General features: G+C 36.5%; 1 protein-coding gene across 2 annotated transcripts in view; it reads right to left on the reverse strand.

Moving 5' to 3' along the window:
* The window catches only part of EVL (Enah/Vasp-like), a 262,474-nt gene that overhangs the window by 206,841 nt on the left and 40,914 nt on the right, over positions 1-14,719 (reverse strand). The window contains exon 1 of one of the 2 annotated variants that reach the window (XM_072630245.1): positions 11,802-11,823. The exons of the other annotated variant lie outside the window; for it this stretch is intronic. The gene's annotated coding sequence lies outside the window, so the exon portion shown is untranslated. Of the gene's footprint in view, positions 1-11,801; positions 11,824-14,719 lie in introns of those variants that run through there. 2 annotated transcript variants of the gene reach the window in all.

A 14,719-nucleotide genomic window follows, 5' to 3' on the forward strand; every position in this document is an offset into this window, starting at 1 on the left:
TAAAGTAAGGCTCTGTTTCCAGGGTGGAGGATGCACTGTCCCAAGTTTCAAGGGTTTTGTGCAGGGTTTTCAGAGATACTTCAAAGTACCTGTAAGTTTTTATTTCCTCCAAGGTGGCATGATCTAAGTAAAGGTATTTACTATTCTCCTGGCCTGTGCTCTGGTCTGTGAGTGACCACAAGCACCCTTTTCAGCCCTGGAACTGTGAAGAGGGTCTCCCCTCCACTGTGGTCACAAGCTCTGCTATGCTAGTGCTCCTTCCTAACCTGGGACTGCCACCCAGGACTGTGACCCAGATCCAAGCATGGGCAAAGCAACAGAGTCCTACCTTAGTGCTACAGAAAGACCTCTTTAAAAAGACCCCTTTACTTTCCACAGGCTGAGAACTCTAGAAGCATCCACTGCCACTGCCACTGCTGATTCAGTCACTCCCAAGGCCTGCTCCAGGTTTTCTGGGGCCTGACCTGCACTGGTGGAACCTGTGCTAGACTGTGTTCTTCTCACACTGATCTAATAGACATTTCCTGCTGACTTCCCAGGTTGTCTTGGGCTGGAAATTTGTTTCACTCCATCTTTTTGTGGGTTCTTCTGCTCTAGAATTTGTTTAGAATCATAAAAACAGTATTTGGAAGAGTTTGGGGGAGAGCTCAGGTGAGGCCCTTCCTTTACTCCATCATATTGCCTCCAACTCCCAGTGGTGGTAATTAATGCTGATGATGTCTCCATTGTATCCTTGGTCCTTTCACATGGTCTTTGGGGGTGGAAGGGAAGCAACACAGTATTGTTAGGCCGCTCCTGTGCTTGCCTGCCTCATCCTGCAGTTGGAGAGGAAATCCCTAATATCTTTGGCTGTGTATTTTTTCCCTCTACCACAGAGAGGACTTTGCAAGTCCCTTGAAAGGCCAACTCCATAGTGTCCTGGGACAGGGAGCAGCACCGTAGCACTCTGAATTTAGAACAGGAAAGCACTTTCGGCATTATCAGGAGCAATCCTTTAAATTTGTAGATGAAGAAAATAAGACTAAGATAGATTAAGTCACTTGTCCAAGAGCACACAGGTAAGATCTAAACCAAGTCCTTTACTCCAAATCCACTGTTCAAAGCACCCTGCTGACTCCTCCTTTTGGTTGTTCATTAGAGTACTTTGTTTATTCTAGGGCAACACTCAGGTTGTTATCCCTCACTTTCACTACACTTTCACTACATAACCAGCCCATCTACTTTCCTGGTCACATTTATCCTTTATGATGTCTCTTCCTACATGCAATTCAGGTCAACTGGGCCTGGAGTTAGGAGGACCTGAGTTCAAATCTGGCCTCAGACACTCACTAGCTGTGGGATCCTGGGCAAATCGCTTCATCCTGTTTGCCTCAGTTTCCTCATCTGTAAAATGAGCTGGAGAAGGAAATGACAAACCACTCCAGTATCTTTGCCAAGAAAACCCCAAATGAGGTCACAAAGAGTTAGACATGCCTGAAATGACTTATCATCTTCATCATTAATAACAATAACATTTTGTTCATTTTAGTGACATACTTACATTGTATCCTTCACTCTTACTACATAACCAGCCCATCTACTTTCCTGGTTTTATATATATATATATATATATATATATATATATATATATATATATATGTATATATATATATATATATATATATATACATATATATATATATATATATATATACATATATATATATATATGTATGTATGTATGTATATATGTATATATATGTATATGTATATATATGTATATGTGTATGTATATACATACATATATATGTATATATGTATGTATATATATATTTATCCTTGATGATAGCTCTTCCTACATGCAATTTGTCTTTTGAAATGTATATATATATGTATATAAATGTGTGTATGTGTATTTTCTCTTCCTTTCTTTAAAAAAAAAAACAACTGCAGAATCTTCAGGTAGAATCCTCTTTATTTGGATTAAAAAAATTCCCAAAGACTAAAAATTTCAGATTGAACATTCCCCCTCCTTGGTACAATCTTCTTCCTTTCTGGCTGCTACTAATAACTATTCTCTGAGCATTTCCTCAGAAGGACAGAGGTTCAGAAGGTGAAAAACATCAGGAGAAACAAAAAGTCACTAGAGGCCTTCCGCAATTTGTCAGTTGTTCATTTATTTACTGGACATTTCCTAAGGGTCTCCTGTGTGCAGAACACTGTATTAGGCACTGGGAATGAGACAGGGTGTAGATAAGACAAAGCTCCTGCCTATAGGAAACTTATAGTCTAGGATGCAGGCATGTACTAGAACTATCTCTGTCTGGGGATAGTTGATGGCATTTGCACCTCAGAAACTGGTAAAGAAGGAGGAGGGGAAGGAAGGAGAGAATTTGGAACTCAGAATTTTAAAAATGAATGTTACAAATTGTAATTGGAAAAAAACTACTTGAAAAAACTGGTAAAGGTTATAAAACCAGGGCTGGATTAATTGTTGTTGTTTTTAACTGTCTCAACTTAAGAAAGCAATAGAGAAAATGTTAAAATTATATATAATAAAATGTTAATAATTAAATTAAAAGTATGTCCTGAATGTACCTCCACCTACTCACCTAGAGCTGATTGTAAAACATTTACTAGCATACCACTGAAGGATAAGATACAAACAGAGATAACTGGATGTATGCCAATACATTAAGCATCTTGAATGAATTCAGAGAGTTGTAAAACAGAGTACTTTGTGAGACAGGACAGGGATCAGAAATGGGTCTCAGAAGAGTTGTCGAGCACATCACTTTCTAATGGAGCATAACAACATTTCATTCAGTGTTATAGGCAATAGATGTTCTTTTTTAAGTGAAATTATCAATTTGACAATTTGATCATCAGCATATTAAAAAGGGAACTCATTATTTTTTCCCTAAAACATGTCTTGCTTTCATATTTCCTTATTTTTTTGAATGCATCACCATCCTACCAGTCATTCAGGTTCAAAGCCATGTAGTCATTCTTGACTTTTCCTTCCCTCTTCTTGCTGTTTCTCATACACAATATGCCCTGCTCTCAAGGAGTTTACATCCTATTGGGGGGAGATACACAAGTAAATAAAAAACAATTGAGGGAAGAGGCATTCTTCACTGTGGGGGTGATTTAGGAAAGGACATATATATATATATATACATATATATATACATACATATATATATATATGTAAGAAGTGCTCTTTGAGTTGAGCTTGGATGGAGGCAAGGGATTCTAATGGAGAAGTGCATTCTAGGCATGAGGGTAGAGTTTCCAAAAGCATGGTGTTAGGAAATGGAACCTATAATTATTTGCCTTTCACTGATTCTTCGTTAAAGTTTCAATGGAGATGGTCAACTGAGAACAGAAGCTCAGGAATTCCAGTTGGCTAACAATTCTGCCAAGCCATGATAACTCTCATCCATTGCTTCCTTTCCATTCTGATTGTGTCCATTATCTAGCAGGTCCTTCTCACCCCATACCTGAATCACCTCCAATAGCATCAATCCTTATTTCCCTTCCTCCAGTCCTCCCTTCTCTCTAAAACACTGTTTGCCACATTAATCATTCTAAAATAATGAATCATTTATGTGATGTTCCAGATCAAAAATTGCCTCATGGATCATAAAGTACAAACTCTTTAACCTGTCCCTATTTTGCCCAGGCTGGAAGTGCAACAGTTACTCACAGCCCTTATCCCAATGTTGAATGGGACAAAATCTTTGATCTACTTCATTTTCCCAACCTGGGACAGTTTGCCCATCCTTTGGCATCCTCTGTTTCTGAGGGTTCACCATATTGTTGCTGGATTTTATCAGTTTTTACTGTAGTCCTGTAATTTAGGACTCCTAAACTCAAGTGATCCACCAGCCTCAGCCTCCCCAGCAATAGGGATCATAATCAAGTTCTATTGCCTGGACTGAGCTGTGCTTTGACAGAAGAGAGGAATCCAAAGAAGTAGATGTGAGGTCCAAGTGAAATGATGAGATGAGTGTGAGTACCTCTAGAAATTGCAGGACTTTGCATGAGTTTTAGGTGGCATTATTATATGTTTTGGGGCATGGAGGACTTTGAACGTTAGTCCTTCCATTCATGAGTGGTTGACGTTACCAAAACAAGCAAAAGATGAAAAACTTTCAACAGGAATGCTAAGGGCATAAGAGTGAATTTACATCTGTCCTCATTTTGGTGGGATGACTTCATTAGAAGATGGAATTCAATCAGGTCACTTAGTCAGCAGTCATCCTCCTTGCGGAAGTACCCATAAAGAGGCCAAATTATACCCTGCAATGCACATCTGCAGCTGCTCCAATGTCACCCTGACATGAAGAAATGAGTCAAGAAAGCCTTATCAGGAAAAGGAAGAGAAAAAAACAAGATGATGATGTATAGTAACTATTATCCAAAGAACAGGAATTCATTTAGTCATCAAATATTAAGTACCAAATACTTCATGAGGATTTAAAGCTAAGAAAGAGCTGGACCTTGTCCTCAGACTGTAATTGAAGAGACAAGACTAACATTGACTCAACCAAGGTCACCCCACAGAGCCAGGAATAGAACTTAGGTCTTCTAACTCCTGGGATAGGACGCTGTCAACCATATTAGACCAAAAGCCAATGTGAGAAAGCCTATGACCAGCTAAGAACAAAACCAGTGGACCACTTTGAACTGTATTGTTATCTTGGTTTTTAATAACAATGATAAGTTTTTAATAATGAGTTTTTCAGTGTTTTTTTCTTTGCACTATTCCCTCCACCTCAACCCCACCCCTCAAATGAAGAAATAGCATGACTTTGGAGTCTTGGTCTGTCGTTCAATGACATCAAGTTCAAGGAACTTTAGTCATCCTGTGGTCCCAGCTTGAGCCAGTTCACCCCCTCTTAGGAAGCCTGGAGGCTTTCTGCTCCAGGGGGCTCATCATAAACTCAAAAATGGAAAAGGGCCAGAATTGCTAGAAGCTCAGCATTGAATCTAGAATACATGCTTATGAAAATAATTTAATATACAGTATGTCCATTAGCAAGGAATGGAATATTCTTGGAATAGAAATGCATTATTTAGCTACTAATTATAATTGTAGCTCATATTTACAATAGTTTAAAAACCTATATCTTCTATCTCACTTTATTATTTGTGTCTTTATTGTTTATTTTATCTTATTCAGTTTTATACTTTACTTTTTAATTTAATCTTTATTGTTTATTTTACATCTTGCTCAATTTCATATTTTACTTTTTATTTAATCTTTATTATTTATTTTACTCAATTTTACATCTTACTTTTATAACCCTATGAGTTGGATAATACAAGCATTACTATGTACACTTTGCAACTGAGGAAACCAAGGAGGACTGAATTGACTTGCCTATGTGGTACTAGAGCCAGGATCTGAACCTAGGTATTTTGATTCTAAGGCCAAGGCTCTTTCTACTACCCCACATTGCCTCTGAATAAAAACCACGATCTATACTGGCAAACAAGGTTAGATGAAGACAAAGGAACCCATAGAGCAAAATACTTTGCACATGCCCTATGTTTTTCAAGAAATAATCATCTATAAGTTGCAGCCAGGTGGTGCAGTGAATACAGTGGTCCCAGAGTCAGAAGGATCTGACAAATCCAGCCTCAGACACTTGACACTTACTAGCTGTGTGACCCTGGGCAAGCCACTTAACCCATATTTCCTTGCATAAAGAAAGAAAACAAAAGAAATAATAGCTTACTTCTTTAAATAAAAGCACTTCTTTCTAAGTGAGATCTTTTTAAAGCTGTTATCTAAACCTCTATCTTCTTGTTTTATATTTAACAGAAAACAACTGCTTATCATCCAAGATTTATTAAACTTAAGATAATTCTAAATCAATATAATTTAAGAAACATTTTAAAGATTTTTAAACATTTTAATTTAAATATCATTTTAATATTTAACTGTATATAAGATTAAGGAGATAAAAAAATAAGACAGTCCCATTATTCAAGAAACCTACAATCTAAAGCAAAAAATACAAGAATAATTCTCTTTCCATATTTTGATGGATCTGATTAGTGTGGCTGCTTCTTGTACCACACACAACCCATCCGTGTACCCTAGGCCTAGAATTGTGGACTAGGGTATGATCAGTTTTAAACTGGAGGGCCTGAATTCAAATACCACTTTTGCTACCTGTCTGTGTGATCTTAAGCAAGTCACTTAAACTTTTTTGGTCTCTGAGGTTTGGCTTCTTCAAGAAGTCTCAAGAACAGCTTTGAGCCTGTGTACTCATACCATTCTGAGAGTTCCAGGTAAACAGCCCTTCGGAACTATCCTTAGGAGCAAACAGAATTATTTAGGTACTTTCCTGAGGCCCAAAGAAGCTGACTGCAGCCCAGGGCCCACATCTCGAGTCTAGCATCCTTTACCAGTACAGTTTATAGTTACTGGAAGTCTCTTTCTCTCTGTGGAATCCTCACAAAGTTTTCTTTAATTGTACCTTTCAGCTAGGCTCTACGAGTTATCTTCCTAACATGTTGCTTCCTGTAGAATGCCTGCTCTTCCAACATTTAATTTGCTGGTTTTTTTGCTCATTTTGCCATTCTGGTGGGTATAAAATGATAGCTTAAGGTTATTTAAATTTATATTTCTATTATTATTAGAAAACTTGAGAATTTTCATTTCCATTCTTTGAAAACATCCTTTGATCATTGTTTCATCAATGTGTAGTGTATATTACTAATCTCGATTTTGGATAGCAGCTATTATTCGATACGTAGAATGAAACTTTCCCCGCCAGTGTTTAAAAAAAAACTTTAGCAAAATCCTTTTATATTTGCACAATTTCCTCTTTTCTTGAAAATGTCCTTGATCTCCATTTTTAAGACAACTTTTCTTTCATTAAAAGAATATTTTGATTGCTTATCCAGCTACATTTTATTATATGTGAGATATTGATCTAAACTTAATTTCTGCCATACTGCCATCCAGTTTTTCCAATGGTTATTATTAAATAGTATTTCCATTCCTTCAGGGTTTTTGTATACATGGGTCTGTAAAATATTATCATGATACGCATATGGTTCTATTTCTGAATTTTCTAATCTGTCCTATTAAGTTCTCTATTCTTTTTTCCAATAATAGACATAATTCTATTTTTTTTACTATTTTTTCATAATTACTATTTTGTAGTATATTTTGAGATCTGATAGCACTAATTCTCCCTCAAATTTCTTGTTCATTATTCTTCCTAATATTTTTCCCATTTTAACATTAATTTCCTTATAGTTTTATCTAATTCTATGAAATAACTTAGTTGTATTTTGATTGCTATTATGTTAAATCTATAAATTGGTTTAAGAAGCATTGGCTTTTTTTTTCTTTTTTTACATTTGTTTGTCCTAATCACAAATAGAGGACCATATTGATGGAATCTTAATAAAGCTGCCCCCAGTCCCAATATTCTAACTTCCTTATAGGCCCCACTAAAGAGCAGGCTCACTGCCCCTACCTAGTCACCCTCCCCGCTGCAACACACTATAAACTCATGGTTCTCACCGAAACAGCAGGCGTGTCCATGTGATGGAATCCTAGCCACTGCCTCTAGCTAGCCACTGCCCCCAGACCCACTCTTCATATTTGAACAGGTGTGTTCTTGTACTCAACCACAACTACATCTTCCATTTAGCGCAAGAGAGGACAAAATAACTAACTATCCATCTTGACCAGACAGGACCACAATTGCTAGCCAATTGGAGGGCAGCATGATTAGAATGTTTAACCACTGAACCATAGAAGAGACTCTTGCCCTATTACCTAATCCCAAAACAAACCCCCTTTTGCCTTTTTAATATTCATAATTTCTGTTATATAAATCCCTCTTTACCCTATAAAAATCTATCTTGCTTTCTCTGAAGTTGCTGGTTCCTCTTGGAACTTAGCACGTTTCATGAAAGCCATCAATTTCAGTAAATCCCTATACTTGGATTTGAGGTGGTCTGACTGAATTCTTTGAGACAGTTCCACTACAACACATCATGAAACCGCAACAGTTTTAGCATCCCTGAGTGGACAGAGTTTAGTTTAATGATATCTATTTGTTCATTTCTTTTTTTATTTCTATTAACATCATTTTGAAGTTGTCTTCAAACAGTCGCATTATAGGTTTTGATAAGTTAATGTTCAAGTATCTGATATATTTCATTATTCTTATACAGTTAACAATCGTAACTTTGAATGTGAACGTAATGAACTCACCCATAAAACAGAAGGGGATAGCATAATGGTTTAGAAACCAGAATCTAACAACATGCTATTTATAAGAAACATACTTGAAACAGAAAGATACACATAGAATTAAAACAAGAGACTGGAGCAGAATCTATTATGCTTCAGCAAGGTAATAAAGGCAGAGGCAGTAATCATGATTTTAGACAAAGCAAAAGCAAAATTGACCTAATTAAAAGAGATAAACTACATTTTTAGAAGGTACCACAGACAATGAATTAAAGTCATTACATGTACCAAATGGTACAGCATTTAAATTCTTAAAGGAAAAGTTAAATTAGTTATAGGAGGAAATAAGAAATAAAACTAATAATGTGGGACCTCAATTTACCCCTCTCAGCACTAGATAAAGCTAACTATAAGATAAATAAGAAAGGAGTATAAGAGATGAATAGAATTTTAGAAAACTTAGCTATGATAAACCTCAGGAGAATATTGAGTGACACCAGAGAAGAGTACACCTATTTTCAGGTGTGCATAGAACCTTCGCTCCTTGGTTTCTTGGTCTCTCTCTTAGTCATTGCTGGCAAGATTCTTGCCAGAGTCCTCCTTAATAGACTCATCCTTCACCTGGAAGGTGATCATCTACCTGAGAGCCAGTGTGGCTTCAGAAAGAGCTGAGGAACAGTTGATATGGTGTTTGCTGCCTGACAACTCCAGGAGCAATGCCAGGAGCAGAGTAGAGGTCTGCACAAAACATTTGTAGATCTGACCAAGGCTTTGACACTGTTAGTCATGAGGGCTTATGGAAAAATTATGTCAACATTTGGCTGCCCAGAGAAGTTCATCAGTATTGCATGTCAATTTCATGATGGCATGCTTGCCTGGGTCCTAGAAAATGGACAATGCTCTCCTGCCTTCCCGGTCATCAGTGGAGTGAAACAAGGCTGTGCGCTTGCTCCCATGCCTTTTAGCACAATGTTTTCAGCTATGTTGTCAAATGCTTTCAATGAGGATGAACATGGCACCAAGGTCAGTTACTGCACTCATAGTAAATTCTTCAACTTGAAAAGGCTACAGAAGCCAAATGTTGGTGCATGATTTTCTGTATGTAGATGACCACACACTCAATGCAGCCTCTGAAGCTGAGATGCATCAAAGTATGGATCATTAATCTGCTGCTTGTGCTAATTTTGGACTAACAAATAACACCAAGAAAGCACAGGTGCTTCATTAGCCACCACCACACTGTCCATACGTGGAACCATCAGTTACAGCAAATGGAGTAGTTTTGAACACTGTGGATAGGTTCACTTACCTTGGCAGTATACTTTCCAGGGATGTACACATTGATAATGAGGTTGATGCACGCATTACCAGAACTAGTTCAGCGTTTGGGAGGCTCTGAAGTAAAGTGTGGGAAAGAAGAGGTATTAGACTGACCACCACACTAAAGGTCTACAGAGCCTTTGTGCTGACCTCATTGTTGTATGTCTGTGAAACCTGGACAATATACCATTGCCATGCCAGGAAAATGAACTGCTTCCATTTGAATTGTCTCAGGAAGATTCTGAAGATCATGTGCTAGGATAAGGTACCAGACACTGAGGTCTTTACTTGAACTAAACTGCCAAGCATTCAAATTCTGCTTCAGAGAGTGTAACTCCGATGGGCTGGCTACATTGTTTGAATGCAAAATGTGTGCTTGCCAAAAAAGACTGTTTTATGGAGAACTCATGCAGGGCAAGCAATCACATAGTGGTCAGAAGAAGTGATACAAGGACACTCTCAAGGTCTCTCTTAAGAACTTTGGAAATGATTGTGTGGCATGGGGGGCATTTGCACAGGACCACTCAGCATGGTATGTCCACATCAGAGAAGGTGCAGAATTGAAATAGCTCAAAGGAAATGCAGGATGCACAAATTTAGAGAATCCACCCCAAATGTTTATATGGACTATTTGTGCCTGACCTGTGGAAGAGCATTCTGAGCTCTTATTGGTCTGATCAGCCACGGTTGGACACACTGAAACTTGACTCTAGCATAGTGATGTAATTTTTGTCTTCGAGAATGAAGAACAACAACCAACCAACCAGTCACCACCTTCACAAAAAGTGGCCATGTATTAGGTCAATGAAACCTCACGAACAAAGGCAGAAAAGCAGAAATATTAAATCCATTATTTTATAGCCACATTGCAATAAAATTTGCATTTAACTAAGCACCTTTGAAGCATAGGTATAAAATTATTTGGAAATAAAATAAAAAAACCCTCATTCTAAAGAATGAGTGGGTCAAAGAACAAATCATAGAAACAATAAAAAATTTGATAATGATTAATAATTTGATAATGACAACAATGGGACAACATACCAAAATGTATAAGATACCCCAATGCAGTACTTAGGAGAAATTTTTTATCTCTAAAAGCTTACATGAAAAAAAAAGAGAGAAAAGGTAGATTAATGAACCGGTCATGAAATTAAAAATCTTAGAAAACTACCAAGTTAAAAATCTCCAACTAAATATTAAATAGAAATTCTGAAAGGTAAAGAAGAAATTAATAAAATTAAAGCAAAAAATTGAACTGATAAAATTAAGAGCTGTTTTTTAAAGAAAAAATAAAATAGATAAACTATTAGCTAATTTGATTAAAAAAAGAAAGAAGAAAATCAAATTACTAGTATAAAAATGAAAAAAGATGAATTCACAACCGATGAAGATGAAATGAAAGCAATTATTAGGAGCTGTTTTACCCAAAAATATGACAATAAAACTGACAATAAATAAAATGATTGAAAACTTACAAAAATATAAATTTCTCAGATCAACAGAACAGGAAATACAATACTTAAATAATCCTATCTTAGAAAAAGAAATTGAACAAGTCATAAATGAATTCCCAAAGGAAAAAAAAAATCTAGAACCAGATGGATTTACAAGTGGATCATTGTTGTTTAGTCATTTTAGTTGTGTCTAATTCTTCATAACCCCATTTGGGTTTTGTTTTGATTTTTTTTTTTGGCAGAGATACTAGAATGATTTGCCATTTTCTTCTCCCGCTCATTTTGCAGATGAAGAAACTGAGACAAACAGAATCAAATGACTTGCCCAGGGTCACACAGCTAGTAAGTAGCTGAGGCCATATTTGAACTCAGGTCTTCCTGACTCCAGGCCTATTGTTTTATCCTACTGCACCACCTAGCTGCCCCACAAGTAAATTCTGCCAAATGTTTAAAGACAAGTAATTCCAATACTGTATAAAATGTTAGAAATAATAAGTAAAGAAGAGCTCCTACAAAATTCCTCCTATGATACAAACATGGTCTTAATCCCTAAACCAAGGAAAGAGAAAACAGAAACAGAAAACTATGGATCAATTTCCCTAATGAGTACTGAAATAGTCTTTTTGGTCATGTGAACAACAAGGTAAAGGACTGAACATTTTATCTAATCCCAGTGACCTTTCAAACTTTTCCAATATAGAAACCACATGCCAAAGATAAAGTAACTTCAGCTTTCTCCATGCTCTAGGACACTCAGAATCCAAAAAGAGGTAAAAAACAAAATACCCCAAACCCATGAACTGAGTCTTACTCACCTTAAGTTCACTCAACACCCCTCTCTCACCTCTCACACCAGCAGCAGCATGGTTATACTAGCAGACTTAAGCACAGGACACAGGCTTACAACAAAATCCTCTGATCCCCCATCCCTCTTTCCAGTGATGTGGAGACTACAACTGCAGGCTACAGAAATTTGCTCTGGATGCAACAGCCAGGCAGGCAGCTATATTATTTCAGGAGCTAAAGCTTTCCAGGGGTCACAGTTCTGAAGTCCCAGTGTTGCAAAGCTTTGAACTGCTGGTGTCAAGGCAGACAGCTCTGTCGCACTAACACTACCAAGCTCTGAACTGCTGGTGCCAGGCCAAAGAACAAGAAGCAGATAGAATCAGATAGGATATTAGGACAGGACACTCTGTGTGTGTGTGTGTGTGTGTGTGTGTGTGTGTGTGTGTGCGCACATGGGCTCTTGGGGACTAGGGGGTTGTGTAAGATTCCACCAAGCTTAAGACAAAGAGCTGGCTCAACTAGGGCCAGTTCTGACTACTCAGAAGTTAGTTGGGGCAGAGACCTAGGCTGCTTACATGGGAGGTGGCTGAGATGCTTTGAGATCCAGCCCGCAAAAAAAAAACCACAGATAAAGGAGAGGGAGTCAGAAAGTGAATAAGAGAAAAAAAAAAAGAGAAAAAAAAGACCAAAAATTGCCAAAGATTACAGGAAGAAAAAAAACCCTCAAAAACCTTGAACATAAACAGATAAATCACTAGGAAAAACAGTAAGAATAGAAGGAATATGGCCTCTAGATCTAGTAAACAATGCAAACATCTCTGAATGAATATTGATATAAAAATGCTAAATAAAATAGTAGCAAGGAGATTACAGCAATACATCATAAAGACCATATACTATAACCAGCCTGGATTATATATGAATGTAGGGCTGGTACAATATTAGAAAACTATAAGCACAATTGACCCTATTAATAATAAAAAATATGATTATTCTAATAGATACAGAAAAAACTTAACACAATACAATACATTCCTATTAAAAATATAAGAAAGTATAAGAATAAACAGAGCTTTCCTTAAAGTGATAAGTAGTATATATCTAAAACCAAGAACCAGTATTAGCTATAATAGGGACAAGCTAAAAACCTTTTCAATAAGATCAGGAGTGGAGCAAGAATGTCTATTATGGCCATTTCTATTGAGCACTAGAAATGCTAGCTGTAGCAATAAGACAAGAAAAGAAAATTAAAGGAATAAACATAGGCAAAAAGCAAACAAAATTATCATCTTTTGCTGATGTTCTGATGTTTTACTTAAAGAACCCAAAAGAGTTGACTTAATTGAAACAATTTACAATTTCAGTGAAGTTTCAGGATGTAAAATAAACCCATACAAATCATCTGTATTTCTATATATTACCAACAAAACTCAACAGGAAGAGATAGAAGGAGAAATTCCATTTGAAATAACTACAGACAATATAAAATACTTGGGAGTTTACCTGCCAAGACATACATAGGAACTCTACGGACATAATTTACACCAATAAAAGCAAATTTAAATAACTGAAGAACTATTATTTGCTTATGGAAAGGCTGAGTGAAAGTAATAAATATTATAATGCTGCCCAAATTAATTTACTTATTCAGTACATATTCGGATATCAATTAAACCACCAAAAGACAACTTTATAGAGCCAGAAAAAATAATAATGAAATTCATCTGGAAGAACAAAATATCATAAATATCAAGGGAATCAATTATAAAAAAATTGAAAAGAAGCAGTCTAGCAGTACCTGATCTCAAACTATGTCACAAAGTCATAATTGTCCAAAAATTTGATTCTGGAGAAGAAATAGAGTGGTTGGTCTGTGGAATAGTTTAGTTACATAACATATTGAAGGAAATTAGCACTATAAACTGTATTTAATAAACCCCCAAATCCCAGCTATTGGGGCATAAACTCATTATTTCACAAAATCTGGGAAAACTAGAAAACAATCTGGCAGAAACTATGTGTAGCTCAACATTTCATACCACACAGCAAGGTAAACTCCAAATAGGAACATGAATGATACATAAAGGATTATATCATAAGTACATTATAGAAGCATATAATAGTTTATCTATTAAGTCTGTGGAAAGGGGAAGAGTTCATGATCAAACAAGAAAGACTCAAAAGAGGTAAAATGCCAATTTTGATTGCATAAAATTAAAAAGTTTCTGCACAAACAAAACCAATGCATATAAAAACAGGAGGATTTGTTTTTTCTTTAGTCATTGTATTGTAAAGGAATATATACTTTTAAAAATTATTATTTCTATTTTTAATCCAAATTTGAGAGGCCACATGGAGTAGTAGAGAGCATGTGAGCTTCAGAGATAGGAAAATCTGGATTCCAATCTGGCCGCTTTAAGGTTTTGTGTAACTCTAGCAAGGCGGTTAGGTGGCACAGTGGATAGAATGCCAGGCTTGGAACCAGAAAGACTCATCTTCCTGATTTCAAGTCTGGTCTCAGACATTTACTAGCTGTGTGACTCCGGACAAGTCACTTAATCTTTCTTACTTCAGTTTCTCATCTGTGAAGTGAACTGGAGAAGGAAATGACAGACCACTTCAAGCATCTTTGCCAAGAAAACCCTAAATGGGGTCATGAAGAGTTGGACGTGACTGAACAACAACAACCCTGAGCAAATGACTTTATCCCTCAATAACCCCAGGAAATTTTCTAATGCTGTAGGTTGCTAAAAAGTTGCTGATCTACATTAATGTAGAGGGTTTCCTCACTAACTTCTTACATCAATAAAATCACAGGTCTCTAGATGAACTATATAGATTTCTTTTAATTTTTCCTCTTTTTGGGATTATTATCTCTCCCTCTTAGCCATTGTCGTCATTATCGTCATCATCATCATCATCATCATCATCATCTTCTTCTTCTTCT

This window comes from Notamacropus eugenii, chromosome 1 (genome assembly GCF_028372415.1).
Source record: "Notamacropus eugenii isolate mMacEug1 chromosome 1, mMacEug1.pri_v2, whole genome shotgun sequence".
Classification (NCBI taxonomy): Eukaryota; Metazoa; Chordata; class Mammalia; order Diprotodontia; family Macropodidae; genus Notamacropus; species Notamacropus eugenii.